Source organism: Larus michahellis, chromosome 5 (assembly GCF_964199755.1).
Source record: "Larus michahellis chromosome 5, bLarMic1.1, whole genome shotgun sequence".
Taxonomy (NCBI): Eukaryota; Metazoa; Chordata; class Aves; order Charadriiformes; family Laridae; genus Larus; species Larus michahellis.
In genome coordinates, this window is record NC_133900.1 from 57,684,733 (window position 1) to 57,705,513 (window position 20,781).

Sequence of the window (20,781 nt, forward strand, 5' to 3'; positions counted from 1 at the left end):
GCAAGAAACTCCTTGATAATTAATTGATTTATTTTGATCGTACTGTGTTTGAGGTGAGTTATATGCTGTTCCTTTTAATTCTATAAAATAGTATTTTTATTTAAATAGTGTCATTAAGACTCATGGGAAAGAAATCCACTGAATCACTGAGGTCTGTTTTGCAGCTGAAGTAGCTTACAGGGTGCATATGGCCAAACTCAGAACTGGGGGTAGGGAAAATGCCATTTTAAAAGGCAGCGTCATGGAAACTAAGAATTTGACAAGAAAAGAGTTCTCTTGAACCCCTCAGCTTTAGAGACTTTGTCTTCCAGAGGAACTGTTTGTGTTGTCTGATGTTTGTGATAGATAGATGAAGTCCAGTCAGGCCAAGTGCAAGGTCCTGCACCTGGACCATGGCAATACCAGGCACAAATACACATCGGGCGGAGAATGGCTTGAGAGCAGCCCTGAGGAGAAGGACTTGGGGGTGCTGGTGGACAAGAAGCTCAACATGAGCTGGCAATGTGCACTTGCAGCCCAGAAAGCCAACCACATCCTGGGTCGCATCAAAAGAAGTACGGCCAGCAGGTCGAGGGAGGTGATTCTGCCCCTCTACTCGGCTCTGGTGAGACCCCACCTGGAGTACTGTGTCCAGCTCTGGAGTCCTCAGCACAAGAAGGACATGGACCTGTTGGAACGGGTCCAGCGGAGGGCCATGAAGATGATCAGAGGGTTGGAGCATCTCTGCTATGAGGACAGGCTGAGGGACTTGGGGTTGTTCAGCCTGAAGAAGAGAAAGCTCTGGGGAGACCTTACAGCGGCCTTCCAGTACCTAAAGGGGGCCTATAGGAGAGATGGGGAGGGACTCTTTATGAGGGAGTACAGCAATAAGACAAGGGGGAATGGTTTTAAACTGAAAAAGAGGAGATTCAGATTAAATATTAGGAAGAAATTCTTTACTCTGGGAGTGGTGAGACACTGGAACAGGTTGCCCAGAGAAGTTGTGGATGCCCCATCCCTGGAAGTGTTCAAGGCCAGGCTGGATGGGGCTTTGAGCAGCCTGGTCTAGTGGGAGGTGTCCCTGCCCATGGCAGCGGGGTTGGAACTAGATGATCTTGAGCGTCCCTTCTAATCTGAACCATTCTGTGATTGTATGGCCCATGCTTTAGTCCCTATGGAGTTACCACCAGAAGACAAGAAGTCCCTGCCAATCTGTCCAACAGCCGAAGGACAAACCCCTTATTATCCCACTTTCTTATCTGGCATAGGGCATAAAGTGCTTATTTTCTTGTGCCTGCCTTGTGATGACTATTTCTCATCTTTGTTTCTTTGCTGATCAGCTTGCTAATATCTTCAGGACATTTCTGTGGAAGAAATACCCTGCAGTGTTGCTAGAACCAAGCTAACAGACTGCAGAAGGGCCACACAATGTGTGGGCAGGCAGAGGCAATACACTGATGTGTTATTTAATATAATGTGGGCATTAAAATTTATCAAACTGGAGGCAGTAACGCCACCAAATCCTTGAAGTGCTCAGAGCAAGCATAGAAATCAGTGGTGCTATGCACAGATTACACTGCATGCACCAGAGCAGCCAGGAGCTGTGCTTTTACAGCAGATTCTTGGATTGTTCTCTCTAGTGATTGTGTTTTTCAGGTCATGATACAAATCAAGTAGCTCTAAGACAGCAATAGCTGAAAGCAATTGAACCATGGAGAAGAGGAGCTACGGTTTAATTTTTCAAGGCTGACTAAGCCCTTTAATATTGCCAGAAAAATCACTACTTCTAATTACTCCAAACCCCACTCCTGCCAGCTCCCAACAAGCGGAATGAAAAAAGGCAGGTAGGAGCAGGCCGCTGCTGTCAGAAGAGCTCATCCAGTAGGCAAGTCCTTCCCTGCCCATACCCACAGGCATACAAGAAAGAGAACATCTGAAAATGAGATTTTAGGCTAAATAATTTGTCCTGACAAGGCTGGGCTGTGAATTCAGCACTCCTGGTTTATGCTACAGAGATCTCGTGCATATCCTAGCTGGCCATGCAGTGTAAATGCTGAATAAATAGAAATTTCCCTTGCTGAATCTGTTACTTTGGGTATCACCCTATTGGAATGACAGAGAGTGATGAAACAGGACAGAAGACCACATTAAACCTGGCCAGATCAAACCAAACTTTATTCACCAAAAAATAAAGACACTTAATGAGTTGTATGCTCTAAGATCCACGACAACATAAGCTATGAGCTTGTACAGAATGATGAATTTGCATGTAGAATGCCCCATATACTCCTCACAAGAGAACACTTGTGCATCCAACAGTTACAGTTGAAGTAAAAGAAAAGATGCTCTAACACCCAGCTGGACTACAGATGAAGAGATAGCGTTGCCTTAACCGATGTTCTTCCTCTGTGACCCCAGTTTTCCAATTTCTCTGTGGGTAGAGAAGAAAACAAATACGTGAACCTATGAAAGTTGGAACACGTTTACCCACCTTGTCCATGTCCACGTTTGCACTGGTTCAGCCTGCAATTTTGCTGAAAACTGAAGCCTGCTTTAAGCTCTCAGAAGGCATTTTTAATCAGTATAAACTTTAATCAACATAAACTGTCCCACCTTGCGCTCAATTTAAATCTGTCTTGCATCGAGCTAAACTAAGGCAACGGAACCCAGTTTTATGTTGGGTCTGTGCGTGATTTTACACCGCTTTAGCAAAAGGGCTTAAATTGTGATGAATGGCAATATGCTTGGTGAGCTCCAATTCCATGATTTGGGTCATTCCCCCACAGCCGAATGCCAGCGACAGCATCTCCTGGGGATAAATGGGAAGCTCCGGTTATGGTACCGCAGTATTTCAGCATTCACCCGGGGAAAAAGCCTCCATCCACCCAGGATGCTTTACTCAGGGGCGGGAAGCCCACGTTTGAACTGCCAGCATCTGCCTCGCAGGGTGTCACCCCGGCTCACCTGCCCCTGGGGAAGCTGCGCCTGCCCGGCGGCTGCCGCCCCCCGCGGGGGGGATGCTGCGGGGGCCGCACCGCTCCCCCCTCTCCCCCCGCGCCTTTGTTCCCCTGGCTCCGCCTGTCCCCTGTCCCCTCCCCGCGGGGCGGGGGCTACGCGGCGCGGGGGCGGTGGGACCGGGCGGGCCGGTGCCTCCTCCCCGCCCGCTCCCCGCCTCTCCCCGCCCCCGGCGCGGCGCGGCGCGGTGCGGTGCGGTGCGGTGCTGGCTGCGCTCCCCGGCTTGGAGCTGCGCTCCGCGGCCGGAGCTGCGCCCGCCCCCGCTGCTGCCCGCAGCCCGCTTTGCGCCGGCAGCCGCGGCAGGACGGCCGGAAAGGTAGGAGGGCTCCCGCCGCCCCCGCTCCCCCTCTGCCTCCAGGCAGCATCTCTCTCCTCAGCTCCGCGGGCAGGGAGGGCGGGGGGGGGGGGGGAAGAAGGGAGGGGAAGGTCTGGATTCAGAAAAGGGCTTTTTCTGACGAGACCCCGCTGCTGCTCCGGGCAGCCCCGTGGTAGCAGTTGAAAGCTGGGGGCTTGCTGGGGAAAAAAAAAAAAAAGCCTAAAAAATTAAAAAAAAAAAAAAGAAAGAAAGAAGGAAAAGTCTCTTTCGTTTTGCTGGCCGGGAGAAGCACATGGGAAAAGCTTGCGAGGGAGCCCGAGCATCAGGCGGCGGCAGCTCCGGCGGCTGCCGTCCCCTTCGGCTCCCCGCCGGGCCCCGGCATCGCCGCACGACGCGGCCCGCACCCGGGCTTTGAAAGAGCCGAAATCCGGCTGAGATACCCGGGATGAAACCCTCTGTTTGCGATCCCGAAACTCGCATCCCTTCCCGGGTAAAGGCACCGGCCTGGCAGCTGCGGGAGCCCGGGCTGCTGCTTTGTACCGATGAGAGTTTCATTATTTTCTCCCTTTTAGGGTGGGGAGAGGTGGTCTCTCTCCAGGCTTCTGTCATTTGAACCCCTTTCATCATAGCGGCGAGATTGCATCATGTTACGGTGCTGGATTCAGTAAGGGCAAAGGCGAAAAGAACCATCCTTCCAGATCTGTCCCATTGGCTTCCCCGTCCGACCCCCTCCTTTTTATTTCCTGTTGAAGAGCGAGGTTAGCACGAAAAAGCAGCCTGCCATTGGTAGGCGGCCGTTCAGTTCGCAGCGACGTATTTTGATTTCTTCCACTGAGGGTTTTTTGTGGAAACTCAGTTTTAACTTTGTCGGTTCCGTGCGCGTTATGTGTCTTGGGTGGGGGAAATAGAGGAAACTCGCCAAACATTTAGCTGGTAGGAAAATAATAGGCGCCAAACGGCCCAGATAAACAGCCAAAAGCAGATGTTGCTTTATAAACTAAAGCTCTGGAGTTGGAGGAGGTGAATGGATTCAGGCAGGCATCCCTCGGAAACAGAGGCGTTCACCTGCCCAGAAAGGCAGCGCAGATAAATGAATGCACCCTTCTGAAAGGCAAGACAAGACAGATGTCAGGAACAGAGAAGTATTTAGCTAATCTCCCCTCTGGATCCTATACGATCAGTTTGATGCAAACACTTGGTGTGCCTGTGTCTGTTTTATTTATCATACCTTTTCAATGACTTTTCGGCTGAGATTTGACTAGAAAATAATACATCTCAGAGCCAGAGAGATCTAATTAAATACTGTACTGCAGTCTAGGGCTTCCTAAGCTGACAGATTCTGCTGTTCTTTGTGCAGTTCTTTGTTTTGTTCCATGGGGAAAAAAAATGTCACAGCCCGGCTTGGTTCGGCTCTGGGAGGTATTTTCCGTAACTAGTACCTCGCCCTTGCAGGTGCTCTGTCGCCGTTTGCTCCCAGTGTTACATGGCCACTTTTTTCTTTTATAAAAATAGCACTATTATGAAGTTCTTTTTCTTCGCTTCTCCGGGAGGGGTCGGTGCAGGGGGAAAAGGGAACAGCTTGGCAGCCAGATGGATCCATCCATCAGCGCCCTCCTATATGGGCACTTGGTGCCCTTCAGTCATCCCTTATGCCTCCTGGTGGTTTCCATAGGAAGAGCCACACAATTACTGTCTCCTTTTGAACAATCGTTTTTCCTTTTAGAACTGGGGTGGAAGTGGAGCAAATCCTACATTAGAGCCAGAGGGAGAGCCATCCTGTCTTTCTGGGTCTATAGGGCACCAGATGGGTTTAAGAATTTGAAATGGTTTCTGAAAGGAAGCATTTACAGTTTTCTTTGTGTCTGTGGGTACCCAGTGATCGCAGTGACAAGCCTGCGCACAGAACAATGAGCAGATATTCACTGCCTTTGGTGATATACAGCACCGTTTGGTGTTTCCTAGGAAATGTCAGCAAAATTCAAAGTGTTACGTGGTGTTCTCCGGTCTCAGGTAGATTTTTAGATTTGGAAGATCTGTGGGGGTTGAATTTGCAGTGTTTCTTGATGCAGTGGCAACAAGGAGGGGTAAAAGGCAAAGACACTTCAATAGGTCAGCCATTCACAATATTTTAAAACCTTACAACCTTAGTGGAGAGGTTTTTCATTTTCATCTCCTGAAGCTCTCAAAATTGAAGGGATACTGTCAGAGACATTAAAAAATATGTATAAATATTGAAGTCTCAGCGGGGGCAGGCAGTATTTGGTACACATATGACTAACTGTGCTGTTCCTTTCAGTGGTGCGAAGACGACCTGCTGTAAGGTCAGATCGGGAATTGTCTTGCCCTGCTGCTCACTGCAGACTTCCTTGAGACATTGCCCCAGGACAAAGAGCCAGCAGTTCAGGGCTGGTTTATGCAATCTGGGGTCGGCCAATTTAATTTCCGTCCATTTTCAAAAGTTTGCGTTTCTGATACATCAGTCAATGGGAGTATGGTATCTAGGAGAGCCCGCTTGGTTAACTGCATTGTCTGAAGCTGCGCTCTTTGTTTTGCGAGGAGCGGGCGAGGAGGAGGAGGAACGCACGTGCTTCATATTGCTTTGCAAGAGATCTCTTGCTGAAGCGGGAGGGTGGGATGCAGGGACTTACGCTTCCAAACTCCCGTACTGGTTAGTTCACTCTGTGTTATTATGGTTTTAGTCACACTAAAGCCGACTGTGTCAACTCTAAAAAAAAAAAAATGATGCATCCCTTCCAGTTATGCAATTCAACTTGTTTTAGATGGGAATGACACCTTGCTACTGGTATAACCCTGAATTTCCTCTGATTCATCGGTTTATTGACAAATACAGTGTTTCATCTGGCACAGGAACTGTCTGTCTGGGCTGGGCAGGTGAGTGTGATACACACTCAGTAGGTATTATTCCAGGTTAATATACTCTAATATAAAATGTTTGTAGGCTCCCAATTGAACTCGAATAGTCAAACCCAACAAAAAAAAATAGAAAAATGGAAGTCAACCAAAGGACTACTGTGAACTCTGAACCGGGGCTGAAAAAGCTAAGGCTTCAATGTACACCTATACTACATCTATTAAGGTTATCTATTGAAATTTAGGAGTTAGCTTTTCTACTATGAAGCATCCTAAGCTGGCCTTAGAGCAAATTTAAGTTCTTGATACCATACCAGATGTCTTTCTGGGGAGTGTCTGAATAAAGCAATACCGAGAATAGTCTGTCAACGTTACGAGCAGGTAAGAAAACATGTAGCTGCAATTGCACAGGGGTGACCCTGAGTGCAATGTGCAGGTGTTTGGACTGTACCTACACATCTGCCTATATGTGAAGGTCTTGTCTTTGTATTGCATATGCAACAGCACGGTAACATAGATTAAATAGCTCTTACTCTCTGCTTAAACTTAACTCTTGACTCTCCATGTCATGAAACACATGCTGGTGCTAGTAGTGCTAATGAATAGTATTGTAGGAACATAATTCGGGTTTGTGGAAAGGGGGATGTCTCATAGCAGATAACAAATGAGCCTTTTGGGACATAAGCCCCATGCTCCAGAGATATGGCAAGAAATTAAATCCTGAATGGCAGAGAGATAAAGTTGTCTGCTGTCTATGACCCCTCTGCCCCCTGAACAGAAAGTTGGCCATGACGTATAGTGCGTAGTAAGGCTTGAGTGCTCAAGGTGCTGAGCACCCTTAACACGTAGCAATGTCCAGATGAGCTGGTGGTGGTCACCTCTATAGAGCAGCCCTGGGAGAATACGCTAGGCTGTGAAAAGGATGAATCAATATCTGTTGTGTATTTTACCAGTGCCCATCAAGAAATCTAGGAAAGAAGCTCCTAAGAGGACTTTTTTTATCAGTTTGATTTTGTAGAGATATTGCTCTTTATATGTAGTGGTGTCTTAAAAGTTGATGGTGTCTGTTTGGCAGTAAAATAAGCAAAATTGCATAGGGCTGTCTTCTTTAAATCTCTTTCCTAAACTGAAAAAGAAATAAACATTTTAAGAAATCAGTGCATTATTCCTCTCATGGTGACATAGTGGTGGGATTTTTTGACTATATCTGGGGGATTTCTGCTGCAGCGTCTCTTGGCTATCATGTATTTTTGAGCTGAGTGAAAAAGGCTGTCTTTCTTTAGGAGAGATGTTAGTGCCAAAATCCTTATGAGTACAAAATGCTGAATAAAAATATTTCCATCCATTAATATTAAGTGCCAGAAAAGAGTACGCAAGTGGTTTTAAATTTAATCTGCAGTGTAGCTGATATCTCAAAGATAACAGCATTTTTACCCCCAAGAAATACAGCACTTTATGTATGTGAGGTAATTGCTATGACTTGCACTAAATATATATTATTCATTAGGAGACTGTCATTATATCATGTTTGTGAATTCCCCAAAGTCTATTATCACTGTGCTCCTCACATCTAAACATATATGGAAAACAAGATTTTGGTGTCCTACTTGACTGACTGATGTTCTGGCTTGCTGAATTTATCCTGAACTGGTAGCCACTTTTAATGAGCATACTTGGTTGGTTCATTTAAAATGAACGGACTTTGGGAAAGGAGCTTAATTCATGTATTCACAGTAGCAGAGATAGCACTCCCTCACAGAGAATATGTTGTGGTATGTTATCTCAGTTTTGCAGAGAGGCAAATAGTGAAAACTCTTTAATATGCCACTTTCGTGCTAAACTACTATGTGCTGCCTTCAAATATATAAAGGCTCCATATTTGGCCAGTTGCTGTGGGTGGATTCTCTTTTGTCCATTAAAGTATGTTTAAGTATCTCTTTTGAAACTTATCTGGTCTCTCATCGGTTACACATGCTTACAGCATTCCTGTTGTTCAAAACTGGAAGAGGAGATAAGGCAAGGTAAGGAGGGTATTTCCTTGTTATTAACAATTAGCAGATCCAGATATTATTTTGCTGTACCATTTCTTACCAGGAGCAGCTGCAAAGAGAGAATTACAGTGTGACCTTCACAGTGTTTCCTAGTGCAGTCATCAATCAGTTCTGGCAGGAGCTTTATCGCATCTATCAGTGTGGCTCATAAGCCACATGCTGTCTAGTCTGGGGGGAAAAACAAAACAAACAATGGGAGCTACTGTAGGTTTCGTTTACAATAAAACAACGAGGAGTGAGCTTTTCCCATATGTGCCAGCTTTGTAGGCAGATTTCAATTTTTACCGTGTGCTGTTGGGCTGATTAATAAAATACGATGGTTGTAAAGCAGTGGAAGAGACTTCCACTACGTCTCAATGGCGTTGGGAAATCATTCACAAGCCGTTGCAGCTTCAGCCTGTCGCAGTCGATGCTCTCCAGTCTCATTCTAGTCCTCAGCATTATTTTTACTAAGGAGTTGATGCAGTTATATTAATTTAGGTGTTTTCTGAACACATAAATGTTAGGGAATAAAGAAGTGTTTTCAGACTTCTCCAATTTTTATACGAAATAACGTAGCTTTCTCAGATTAAGCGGTTTGCTGTTTTTTGTGGGAATATGTGCCTTCGTAGCTATTTCAGGGCTCTTTCCAAGGCAATCAGCTGCAACATCCCACTTTTAAGCATGCAAAACATTATTAACATGCTGTAAGTGTTTCATTTGTTTGTTTTGTGTGTGTTTGGTTGGTTTTCCCTACTCACCTTGGTCTGGTTTGGAAAAAAAATGAAATTTAAATTTACTGAAATTTAAAATATTTTGTGTTCTTACTGTTACACCAAGTTCGCTGCTGTTTTCAAATTCCTTTGGCCTCCTTTTCTTGCCAGCTGCAGTAAGTACAACTTTCTTGCCTTCCTTTCCAGGGCTCAGTACAGTGACAGGTTGTCACTTCGTGCCTGGCTTCCTTGCAGGCAAGTCCAAGTCCTAGTCCTAGTCCAAGCTAACAGGTAGATGGGAGAGCAGGAAGCAACAGGGACAGGCAGAATTGCTAGTGTGTAATTCTCACTTCCTTCACAGACATATCTTTGTATGTATATATGATATATACAGATAGAATCATAGAACGGTTCAGGTTGGAAGGGACCTTCAAGATCATCTAGTTCCAACCCCCCTGCCCTGGGCAGGGACACCTCCCACTAGACCAGGTTGCTCAAAGCCCCATCCAGCCTGGCCTTGAACACTTCCAGGGATGGGGCATCCACAACTTCACTGGGCATCCTGTTCCAGTGCCTCACCACCCTCACAGGAAAGAATTTCTTCCTAATGTCCAATCTAAATCTCCCCTCTTTCAGTTTGAAACCATTCCCCCTCGTCCTATCACTACACTCCCTGATCAAGAGTCTCTCCCCATCTTTCCTGTAAGCCCCCTTTAGGTACCAGAAGGCTGTAGATATGTAAATATGATATATAGAGACAGTGTGTATATGTATAGGTGATATGTATTAGAGCTGCCTTTGCCACACAGGTTTTCTGAGAAAAATGACTAATTGCTAATAAATATAGATATTTACTGTTATAGTGTCAAGTAAAAGGTTAAGGCCCCGAGCTTCAAACTCTAATGTCGATGTCTGAAAGTGGGGTGTTATCTTTAATTTTTGTGGTTTTTAAACAGCCAGTTCTTGGTAAAAGCTACCTTGGTACTAGATTTGGGCAAGGAAGCTTGAAATGCCATAAGAAATATGCAATAGCAGGTGCAAGGAAAACGCTCATGAAGTGTGGAATATGTTTAGCAAAATGGTTATCTAGTCTATCAGGAAAAAACCCATGTGAATTGGCTAGCTGGCTATGGAAAGAATGACTTCTGAGGTTTTCCTCTGTGCGGGCTGTGTCAGTTTGAGAGGTTTTATGGCCCCAGCTGCTGAGGTGGCACCGGGCAGGGCAGTGGCCGCAGCTCAGCCCCTGCCCCAGAGGCCAGCAAACCCCAGTGAAAAGGAGCCTGACCAAAATGATGCTGCGCGTTGTCTGTCTTCCAACGCTGGGGCTGTCCCTGAGGATTTTGGCAGCTGAGGGGAAGGGTTTGACAGACAGACATCCTTGGGTGGTTTCAGATGGTGCTCTCAGCCGCTGCATGTCAGCGGTGCCCGTCCCCACTGCTGAGCCGGCATCAGCCCCTGGGTCTCAGCCCAGCATCTCTGCCCGGGCAGGAGACGGGGCCAGGAGAAGCTGAAACTCTGGACCACGAGCTTCTGCAGCCAGGCACCACAGCTGCCCAACCACTTGGTAGAGGGGTTTTAAGAGGCCAAAGCCGTAAGTGGTCCCATCCCAGCAGCGGGATGAGGAGGAGATGGGAAGCTGCCCGCAGGAATTCATTGTTTGGGGGCTCCTGCTTGATGAGCACGCAGCAAACCAGCTGGCTGCCTGCTGCTGGCGTAGACCTAACAAAAAGACATCGTTTCAGCCCTGCAAGCAGGGTGGGCCGCAGTGAGGAAATGATAAAATGGCAGGAGTTGAAAATAAGACAGATAATGTCAAAGGCAAAGTCATTAGATAAGGAGAAGTGGGGCTGCTGAGTGTCACCGGGGCGGTGGTGGCCAGCAGCTGAGCTGCAGAGGGGCCACTGTTTGATGCTGTTCGGCTGCTGGGGCTTAGCATAGATCAAACTGAAATAAATTGCCCTTGCGGAGAGTGGGATTTATTCTTGTAAGCCAAGTCCGTGCTAGGGAATAGAGTGAAATACTTACTGGATACAGTCGCTGGCTGTGGGAGGTACAGGCAGAAGAAAAGAAATACCTGAAAATGTTAGGAGCTAACTGATTTTCAACTCTCTTAACACACAACATTATCAAAGAATACCCTTTGGAAAATGAGAAGATCTGCTTCTTGGAGGGGGAAAAAAATCATTCAGGCTGAGTAGCTTCTGTGAATATACAGAGCTCTTCTCCTTGCCTGATCCCTCTATCTGCACCATGTGTTTGCCATTAGGACCATGCACAGTTTAGGACCATGCAAAGCTGCGAGTCTCCTTGGACAGGGGATGATGGGTCCTTCAGGAAGAACCAGGAGAGCTAAAAGGAGATAGAGGCTAGGTCAGGCCACGGCATTTTGTTTTGAGCTTAACAAGAATGAAATCCACCCTGAAGAGTCTTGGGGAAAATTCTGGATGGGGGCCAGCGTGAATAATGCTGAGCGCAGATGGGTGGGACCCCACCTGGTTACAAAAACAATCCTATTTCCAAGGTTAGTTAGTTCTGCTGACAAGTGAGGTCTCATTTAAAAGGAGAAAAAAACAGTTAGAGACCTTAAAAAAAAAATAAAAAAAAACCCCAACCCAAAAAACCTAAAAGTCTCTCACTTCAGAAATTAATGAAAACAAGTCCCCAAACATGCAGACAGCTGAAAGCACACACCAAAAACCTCAGATAAACAAAACAAGCGTCCTCTGGGGAATGGAAGAGCTGTTCCCTCTCTGGGAAAGTTTGTCTGTTCCTGTGGCTTGTGAACTCTTCATCTTCTCTGGGACTTTCTGCTGTCCTTGGTTCACTTTTTGCAGCTTCTTGGTCTCCTGCGCTTCTTTCCCTGGAGCTCGGAGGAGTGTTTATGCAAGCGCTCAGCTTTAAATAAATGAATTATCTCATTTGATGGCGGTGAGATTAGTGCTTGGGGTTGTGCCCATGTTTACGCTGCTCTGCTGAGCGGGAGCCCCCGCGGACAGGAGCGGGCTCGGGAGGTGTGTAGATGTGCCCACCCCACAACCACCTTTCTGCCCCCAAAAGGAGCCCTCCCACTGACCTCCACTGCTGCGGCTTGGAGCCACCAAGACACCTTCCTCCTTGTGACAGCCACATCCTCAGCCCGATCCCAGAGCCGATCTGCATCAAACCGTGTCCAACAAGATGCAGCAGTTAATTTTAACCTGACTCAAGTCCCAATTAACCTGACTCAAGCTCCTGGTGACTGCTGTTCCCGTCTGTCTGTCTGCAGTGACAGGGCCTCGCAGCCTCTCAACGCTGCAATTTCCTTCACATCCCTTTGGATCTTCTCCTTTGTTATTGTTTACAAAACGCCGAGCCTAGATTTTGCATGTGTGGAAAATCTTGCTGAGAGCTGTCACCCCTTTGACCTCATCTTCTCCAGAGTTCGCATTTGTCTGTCCTCTTGCTTATATGGAACTTTTGCAGCTATGTAACTTTTTGAAGTTGTTTGAGTGTAAAAAATGGGCTATACTGAAGGCTTCCCTGTAAACAGTAGCTCTTGTACAACCTAAGGGCAATTACAGGTACCTGCAGGAGACCCACATGACTGCGTCCCCCAAAGAAACAACTGAAATACTGATTAAATTACAAGGAAAACAAAACCTATCTTGAAGAGGTATGATGTTTGGGGATATTTAGACTTCTTCAACCCTTTTCAACTCCTTCAATTTCTTTCTCCTACCACAGTAACATCTTTTTAAGCAATATGGGACTGACTCTTCTGTACTTGCACTGGGGGATTCCTTTCTGGTTTATGCACCTCTACGGGCTCCAAGATCTAAGTGCAAACTCAGATTGCCCTGAAGTTTATTGTGCTTTATGAGAGCAAAGGGTGAAATCTGTCTTTGAGACTTGGGGTCATTTGGGCTAGGTTTCCTGACATACCAGCCCTTGCAAAAAAACAGCTGTTCTAGGGTTGTCATTCTGCCAGCTTTAAAGAAAAACAACCAAATAAAGAAAAAATACTCTGCCAAATAGGGATCAAACCTTAGCTTGGTCTGAGTGTGCTTTAAGTAGTCTCAGTCTTTGAATTTACACTAGTTAAGTTCTTTCCTTTCAGGGAGGTGACTTGGAAGCAATATTTATGGGAGTCCTTTCCCTGTACATCACCGTAGGGAAGGGCTGTTTCCTACTCAGGTCTAAGTGCGTTCCTCTGTGAGTCAGGATCTGCACAACCCAGAGCGAGATCTAAATGTAAATATCTGAAAGTAAAGATACATGAAATGAAGGTACACAGCTTTCCTAGGTGTGACTGCGGAGCTGTTTTTGGCCAGGAGGCATCACCTGGATGGTCCAAGTCACCCGACTGAGCCAGGACCAAAGTAGTCCAGAGACATTATCACAGGAATGTGCCCTTGCTTAAGCTATAGCTTGAGCTATATATATAGCCAAAAAAGCGTGTGCCCTTCTAGCAAGTTATCATCAGTGACTTACAGAGCACTTGGTACCCTAGAGCAGCTCTTTATATGTTAATAACTCATACAAAATTAATGACTTCATGACATGGGACGGGGAGTGGGAACTGGAAATGGCAGATGCTCAGGGTGCAGAGGGAAGGAGAGAACTGACTTAGTCTGCCTGAATGCTTGAAAGAAACACATAATAAAGTTGTAAGGATTTAGGTGCACTGTTCGTCTCTCTCATCAGCCCTGCTAGTGCCCCAGCACTCCTGAGATTTCGGTCTAAAACTGTAGCCTTCAGTTTAATGAAGTGCATAGGAGGAAGAGAAGCGTGTAAGAATCCTATAGCATCGTCTACCACTTTTGCTGTAGTCACCCCTGGTTTATAAGCTTTCATCTTATCTCCTGCAACTCAAGTGAGTTTAGGAACACTCCTAAACTCTGTGATAAACAAGCATTTGTGTACTTTACCTGGGAAACCTAATTTTTGGAATAATGCTAGGTGTTATATCCATAGGACTGTTTGTCACCGTTTGAACTCAGTTTACAGGTGTTAGGTCACCTGCCCCTTCTGCCAAGCAGCCTATGGAGCAAACATCTCACCTGCTGTTTTCAGCCCTGTACTCCTGACGTGAGCAGTGTCACGTAATGCTATATTATTTGCTATTAAAATTACAGACTGCGCTCTTCTCCCAGCGAGCCAGTGGAGAAGAGCCATGCAAGTTATCTCACTGACGTGAGACGTGCTGGGACTCTCCACACATCCATGCACTTTTCTTTGATTGCATTCACGAGGGTCAGCTATAGGGCGTCATGACTGTCCTGGATCAGTTCACTTCATTACAGTAGTCTGCCAAAATAATCCGTCCCCTATTCAGTTCATCTGCACCCAGTGCAATGAAGCAACTAAAAGTATGTGTATAATTCCAGAAGGCTCTTGTCAGCTCTGGGAGGGGTGGAACGAAGCATGGCCCTCTGTGTACCGTAGCACTTCACAGGGTGGTTTGGCTACAGTCAATAATAAAGAGCATTTTTGCATAGTTCAGAAAGGTACGAAATAATATTGAGCAACCGTACCCTGTCATAATAGAGTCTGGCAGGGTAGAACTACATGAAAGCAGACAAAGGGCATGACAAAAAGGGTTTTTCCTTGGGTTGGAGAAATCATTTTTATCCAAAAGTGTAACTATTGGACAATTCCAGAGGTAAGCCTACCTAGGAAAATGTTAAATTCCTTTTGTCATTGTTTCTGTATTAAAGTGAGAATTTCTTCCCAATGAGATTTTTGTAAGGAGGAAACAGATACACCACATTCACTGGTGGAAGTTGTCCAAAGCTGAAGGGGAAGATGCCTTTTCAAACTGTTAAGAGCAGAATGATAAAAGCCACCTGGAAAAATAAATGTTCAGTGGCTGCTGATTTCACACGTAAAGTGCATTTTCGTATGGAATCGTTATTTATACTGTACTAAACCTAATACAGCATTTACTAATTTTATTCATGTTTTAATTTGGTGTTATAAACAGAGTGATGCCTCTATCTTCCTGTGCTCAAGAAATAGCATCCGTGCCTACAATGACTCTTCCTCTGCCTGTAGGCAAGTGAATTTTTGTCATTGACTAATAAGAGAAAGATCAGGGACTTGGGACCCTAATAATAGGACTGCTGGGAAATCACTGAACACCAGCAGAGAGGTCTTTGAGTGAGAATTTTCATTGTCTGCTGCCATTATCTTGTTTTACATTCAGCTTGTCTGCCGGCTTGTGACTAGAAGCGAAGATTACTAGAATCCGGGCTTTTGAGGATACCATTATTTTCCTTTCTTTATCTGATCACACCATGGAATTATGTCACTGAATTAAAATTCTGACAGTGGTAGACTGTGTGTCCTGGATGATTAAAAGTTTCGTCAGCATAAAGTTGCGTGTTCTTTAATTTAAGGATCAGAGGGCGGCATCTCATCTGTTCCAAGTGTGAGGGCTAAGAAATGGCATTATTAAGCTAGCTAAACAACTGTAAAATGTATATTAAGACTAGCAAAGGGATTGACTTAGTTTTGTATTGCCCTAGCTTCTTTATCTTCACAGAGGTTTTTTTTCTACCTTCTTCCTATGTGCACCCATTTTCAGAATCTTTCAAGGCAAGAACTGTGTATTCTGTAAGGTAAGTAATGTGTTATCACTCTTTTGCTGTGTTGTTATTGTAGGATTTTTACTAAGATTCTTGTTAGGTCAGATTGCTATCAGTTTCCGGATTAAAAATATGAACTTCTGAAGGGAAAATTTAAAGTGGTGTATTGATTGTGCCTGATAGCTGCTCTTCCAAATACATTTCCAGACGATCATCTGTCAGCATCTACTTCTACAGGGCACTTAACAATGTAGGATGAGCTCAGTCTAACTGCATTGTCCAAAGATGACAATATTTCTGCTGGAAAACATTAAACTGGTTTGTCTCCACAATGAAATCACTTCACTTGTAAATATCCTACCCCATAATAATGATATTAGTTATTATTTATGTTTATGCTTGTTCGCAAGCAAAAGCCTGTGCCATACTGGGGATCTTTTGTACTGAATGGTGCCCTATCCTCTATATAATTGTCTGCTATCCTTTTTTTTTGGCTTGCCTTACTCTGTATTTTATCGAGTACCTGCATCTGTTGTGAATTTTCATGTGAGAGTAGGTTATGATAGAGTCAGTATCCTGACAAATTGCTTGAGAAGACAAATGGTGAGAAAGTCCCCCCTTGTAAGAAATGAGACCGAGGTGCTCCAGCATGGTGATTTTCAGTCCAGCAATATGGAGTCTTGCCAATGGGAATTTGTTTGCATCTGATTTCTTATCAACAGAGCATGGGTAGAAATTATGTGGGGGATTTCATTTCAGATTATTTTCAGTCACTGTCCTTCAAGGACAGAATACAACTCGACGTGCAACCAAAGGCAAAGTGGAGCAGAGGGCAACCAACTTGGACATTGATCGAAGAGGAGAATGCTTTCAAATAGTAACAAGGAGGGAAATATGTGAAATAAATGCATCAATGCTTATCTAGATCAGGTGTAGAAGAGTAGTGATGGGATATAGAAGAGTAGTGATGGGATACTTAACTGCCTTATTCAGTGTACTGCGGGGCTGGAGCTAAATCGGCACGGCTGAACTGGTGTTGGTGGGTTAGGAAAAGCAAAGGTACTGAGTGCAGCGCAAACCCTTACCCTGTTTATCTGTGGGACTTGAGAGAATAGGTTTGCTGTTTGTTAAAATGATGTTCATTATGTTTGTGGTGGTTTGTCACATTGGCTGCTCTTGGTACATGGGTGACAGCTATGAGCCAGAAGTGCTTTCTTTCCCTCCTCCCTTCTCTTGGGACAGTGGGATGAAATCTTTAATTCGTACGTCAAATCTGTTATGTTTTTCACACCAGAGTTTTGAGGCTGGGAGAAAAAGACCTGTGATGAGGCTGTGACAGGAGGAAGCCAAAGTTAGAGTGAAATGAGAATGCATTTTTATGAAGTAACGTTACATTTACTAATCTTGAAGATTTAGCATTTGGAAATGTGCTTTCTAACTGAGGAGAAACAGTTTGTTTTAATCTATTCACTTCTAAATTAGGACTCAACTATTGGTACTTGCAAAGCACTGAGAAAAGCACTCACTCAGACCATCTGTATTGGAAAAATGGGAATATGAAGCTAAGTGTCATCATATGTTCACAAGTCCTGCCTGTCCCTGGTGCTTGTAACATGTGCATGCCGAGTGAGCCAGAAACCGAGGAGACTCTGTATGAGCGGCTCCCAGTGGTGCCAGTTCATAGGTACTTCAGAAAATGCAAGTCTAGATATTTCTCCTACTTCTCTTCTCAGTAAAACTGGATAAGGACAGGTAAAAGATGACATAAAAATGATAAGTAATCATAGCACTATTAAATACGTGTATGAAGATAACATATGACTATTTACACAACTTTCTAACTATGTTTAAATGGCTTTACTGTAATGAGAAAGCTCTTTTTCACTTTAGTTTTAGTAAACATGGGATCAGATTTTCAAATTAAAGGCACATGAAAGCTGATAAGCACTAAGGGTGAGATACATCCTGCCAGACTCGAGCCACACACGAGAGAGCAGGTCTACAGCCGAGCTTGTTCCCTCTAGACTTCCTTTACAGTCAGGGGATAGAAGGCTGCTTCTCTAGGATGTAATTAATCTGATCCGTTCAAAATGTCTATTTTAGGAAGGCTAAATTTCTCCATTGACTGTGCATTGGGCCTAGGGCAACTAGCTGAGATACAGACGACTATGTTGTAAGCGTTGGCATTTAGTCAGAGGAATGTCACCTCTAAAGCTCAAGTGGTCTGCCTCCCTACTTTCAACCCTATAAAATGAGTAATTCTTCTGAAGTAAAAGAATTTATTCAGGAGGCCTAAAACAAGATGATCGTTCTTTAGCTTTGCACAGATAGGTGGAGTATTTGTACTCTTAATTTAGGTCTACTCAGTGCTTACAAAAAAGTCAGTCACAACGCCTTTGCGGGGCTGCTTCAATGCGTTGAAGGCTCAAGGGACTCAGTGAAAACATCCTTGAAAAGAGACTGGAAACGCAGAAAAGATAACCGAGACAGATTCTTGCAAAATGAGTTTTATGATATAAAATTGTTATCTGTGAATTTCTGAGAATTGCTGTATAATATTAGTTCTCTCTTTTATGAGAGATTTGTCATATTGGTCTCATATAAGATCGTTTTCATACCAAATGTCGGTTCATTCAGCTGTGAAAATTTTATTTAGACTGCTGTGCTTGGTGCCGTACTAATTAAGATGTCTTGTGTTTGTGTGACTGAAGTTCTTAAATAGACCAAAAATAATCAGTTTTATTACCACTGTTTAAACTTAGAAAAGAAAAAAATGTGCCATCAAATCACAGAAAAACAAGTTCTGAAAACTGAAAAAGTGAAAAAAACTGGTTGTGCAGTGGCTTGGGAGTCATTAGTTGGAGGTACATGGAAACTACACCTAGAATTTGGGAGAATTTTGTTGCATGCATCCTTAGAAAAGGTGCACAGTAGAGGCCATAATTTCTGGGAAGGGGAAGCATCTGGGTTTAACCAATAATTTACTAATCCATTGAAACATGTATCCTATGTCTGAGTAATGTCAGGGATTTGGGATTTTGAAAGGAAGTCCAGGGAGAACCAGTGGCTTGAATTTATTACCAAAACGTGATTTTTTTATAAGTATACTTCAGATTTAGACAGGAAGTATAGCTATAGATAATTGAGAAATATGACTTTCTTTAGCAGAAGTACATATATAAAGTATTGTATTGCAAGCTGATCTCCTTAATGGCTATCTGTTAACCAGGCTTGTATTTGTTTTGGTTTTTATTATATACTATATTATATTACATATTAAATGTATTATATGTATGTGTCATTCTCAGCTAGTTTTGTAGAGCGATAATTTCTATGGAATTTAGTGAGGAATTTTACATAGGGATGTCTAGAGACTGTAAACATGCAACGGTACTCAAATGACTCCAGTAGGAAACGAACACCTATAAAAATAGGGTTTTGCCCATGAGACCCAATCAAGCAAAGTTCTTTACACATGTATGTGTTTGCATTGAAGCCAGTGGAAAAATTCAGAGACTTAAATATGTCTATTAACGCACCAGAAGGTGGAATAAAACTGCAGACACAGAAGAAAAAAGATGGCTGAGGGGGGGACCTTATCAACACTTACAAATACTTAAAGGGTGGGTGTCAGGAGGATGGGGCCAGGCTCTTTTCAGTGGTGCCCAGGGACAGGACAAGAGGTAATGGGCACAAACTTGAGCATAGGAAGTTCCACCTAAACATGAGGAGGAACTTCTTTACTTTGAGGGTGGTGGAGCACTGGCACAGGCTGCCCAGAGAGGTGGTGGAGTCTCCAACTCTGGAGACATTCAAAACCCGCCTGGACACGTTCCTGTGTAACCTGCTCTAGGTGACCCTACTCTGGCAGGGGGCTTGGACTAGATGATCTCCAGAGGTCCCTTCCAACCCTATGGTTCTATGATTCTGTGAAGATGCAGAGTGTCTTGTGAAGCTCCTTTGTACTGGGGTTAACTTCACCCCTAAGGCAGACAGTGTACATAACCCATGTTCTGTATTTCTTTTCCTGTTGACATGTGTTTACTGGCATCGGCCTTTGTCTGACATTTTGTTGGTGTTTTAAGTCTTAAAAATAGTTCAAAGACTTAAAAATAGTTTAAGCTATTTTTATAAAGAATGTAGTTCTTCATCACTGCTTCAGGCTGAATAACTGCAGTCTGGCTACATCTTGCTTGTATTACCTATGGTAGGTGACCTCCCAGAAAGATTCATTACTGTTTGAAATGTGATGATTATTGCTGTATTGTTTTATCTAAATAATTTTTGTTGAAAGAAAGAGATAAGTTAAATATTATTAAGAGCTGTAGAGGTACAGCATTTATTAGAAAGTGCTATTCATAAACACATCACATTCACTCAAGTGTAGACCACCACATGGTGGCTGTTTAGTTTAGGCAAGTGTGCATTTACATGTTCTTTACAGGGGCTTATGATATGCTGAGCAGCTGGAGTTTATGTTAACATTCTGTATTAAACACAAAGGCAAGGTGGAGCTAAATGAGGGCCTCAAACCTTGGTAGAGGTTTCAGTGTTTTCTCTGAAAGTGTATCCAGATCCCTAGCAAAACACCAACAGTTGCTACAGATGTTGGTAGAAGGTATCTGTAGTACATATTTACACAATCCTCCTTACCTTACTTATCCAGAGAATTGCTGATATCTCTTACAGATAAAGACCTTAGATCCAACAAAATTTAAAGGGCTGGGCAGGGATTAAGAATTTAAGTGCAAGGAACAACCTTCTGGCGATGTCTCCCTTTCAGCATTGACCTTGATTTGGAAGAAACTGGTTTGTACCTGCAACCATATAATGTATAGGTGCTTATACCTCTTCACCTCACGAGGTTATTAATAAATAGGGTTTCTTGACTTAAAACTAATTTGAAACTAGTCTTCTCCCCTGAGGGGTAATGAGGTCTGACCTAGTAATCTGGTAAAGTGTATTGCAAGTGTAAGTCTGGAAAAAACCCATATACTGTTCAACAAGCCTACATCAAGAGAGCACAGGCTCTCGTTTCAAAAGGTTGGATGCATCTAGATTTTTTTTTCTTCAAGCAGCCTCATTTGCTGACCACAAAAATATTTGGGGAGACTTGTTCCCAGCTTCTTGTTCGATGGCTAGCTGGTGCCTATCACTCCTCCCCCTTCTGTTGCTATTCCACTCTCAGTGTCCTACAGAATATGTATATATCTATCTATATATACACATGTGCTCATCCCTAGCACTGAGATTCCTGAGTAATGTATATCCCCTGGGTCTTTGCAGTGGAC

At 44.1% G+C, this 20,781-nt stretch overlaps 1 protein-coding gene across 3 annotated transcripts in view; it reads left to right on the top strand.

Moving 5' to 3' along the window:
- Positions 1 to 3,090: 3,090 nt before the first annotated feature.
- Positions 3,091 to 20,781, top strand: part of AFAP1 (actin filament associated protein 1) — a 117,401-nt gene continuing 99,710 nt past the window's right edge. For 2 of the 3 annotated variants that reach the window (XM_074587499.1, XM_074587498.1), the window contains exon 1: positions 3,091 to 3,310. The gene's annotated coding sequence lies outside the window, so the exon portion shown is untranslated. The remainder of the gene's footprint in view (positions 3,311 to 20,781) is intronic. The other variant, XM_074587500.1, reaches the window with a different exon arrangement.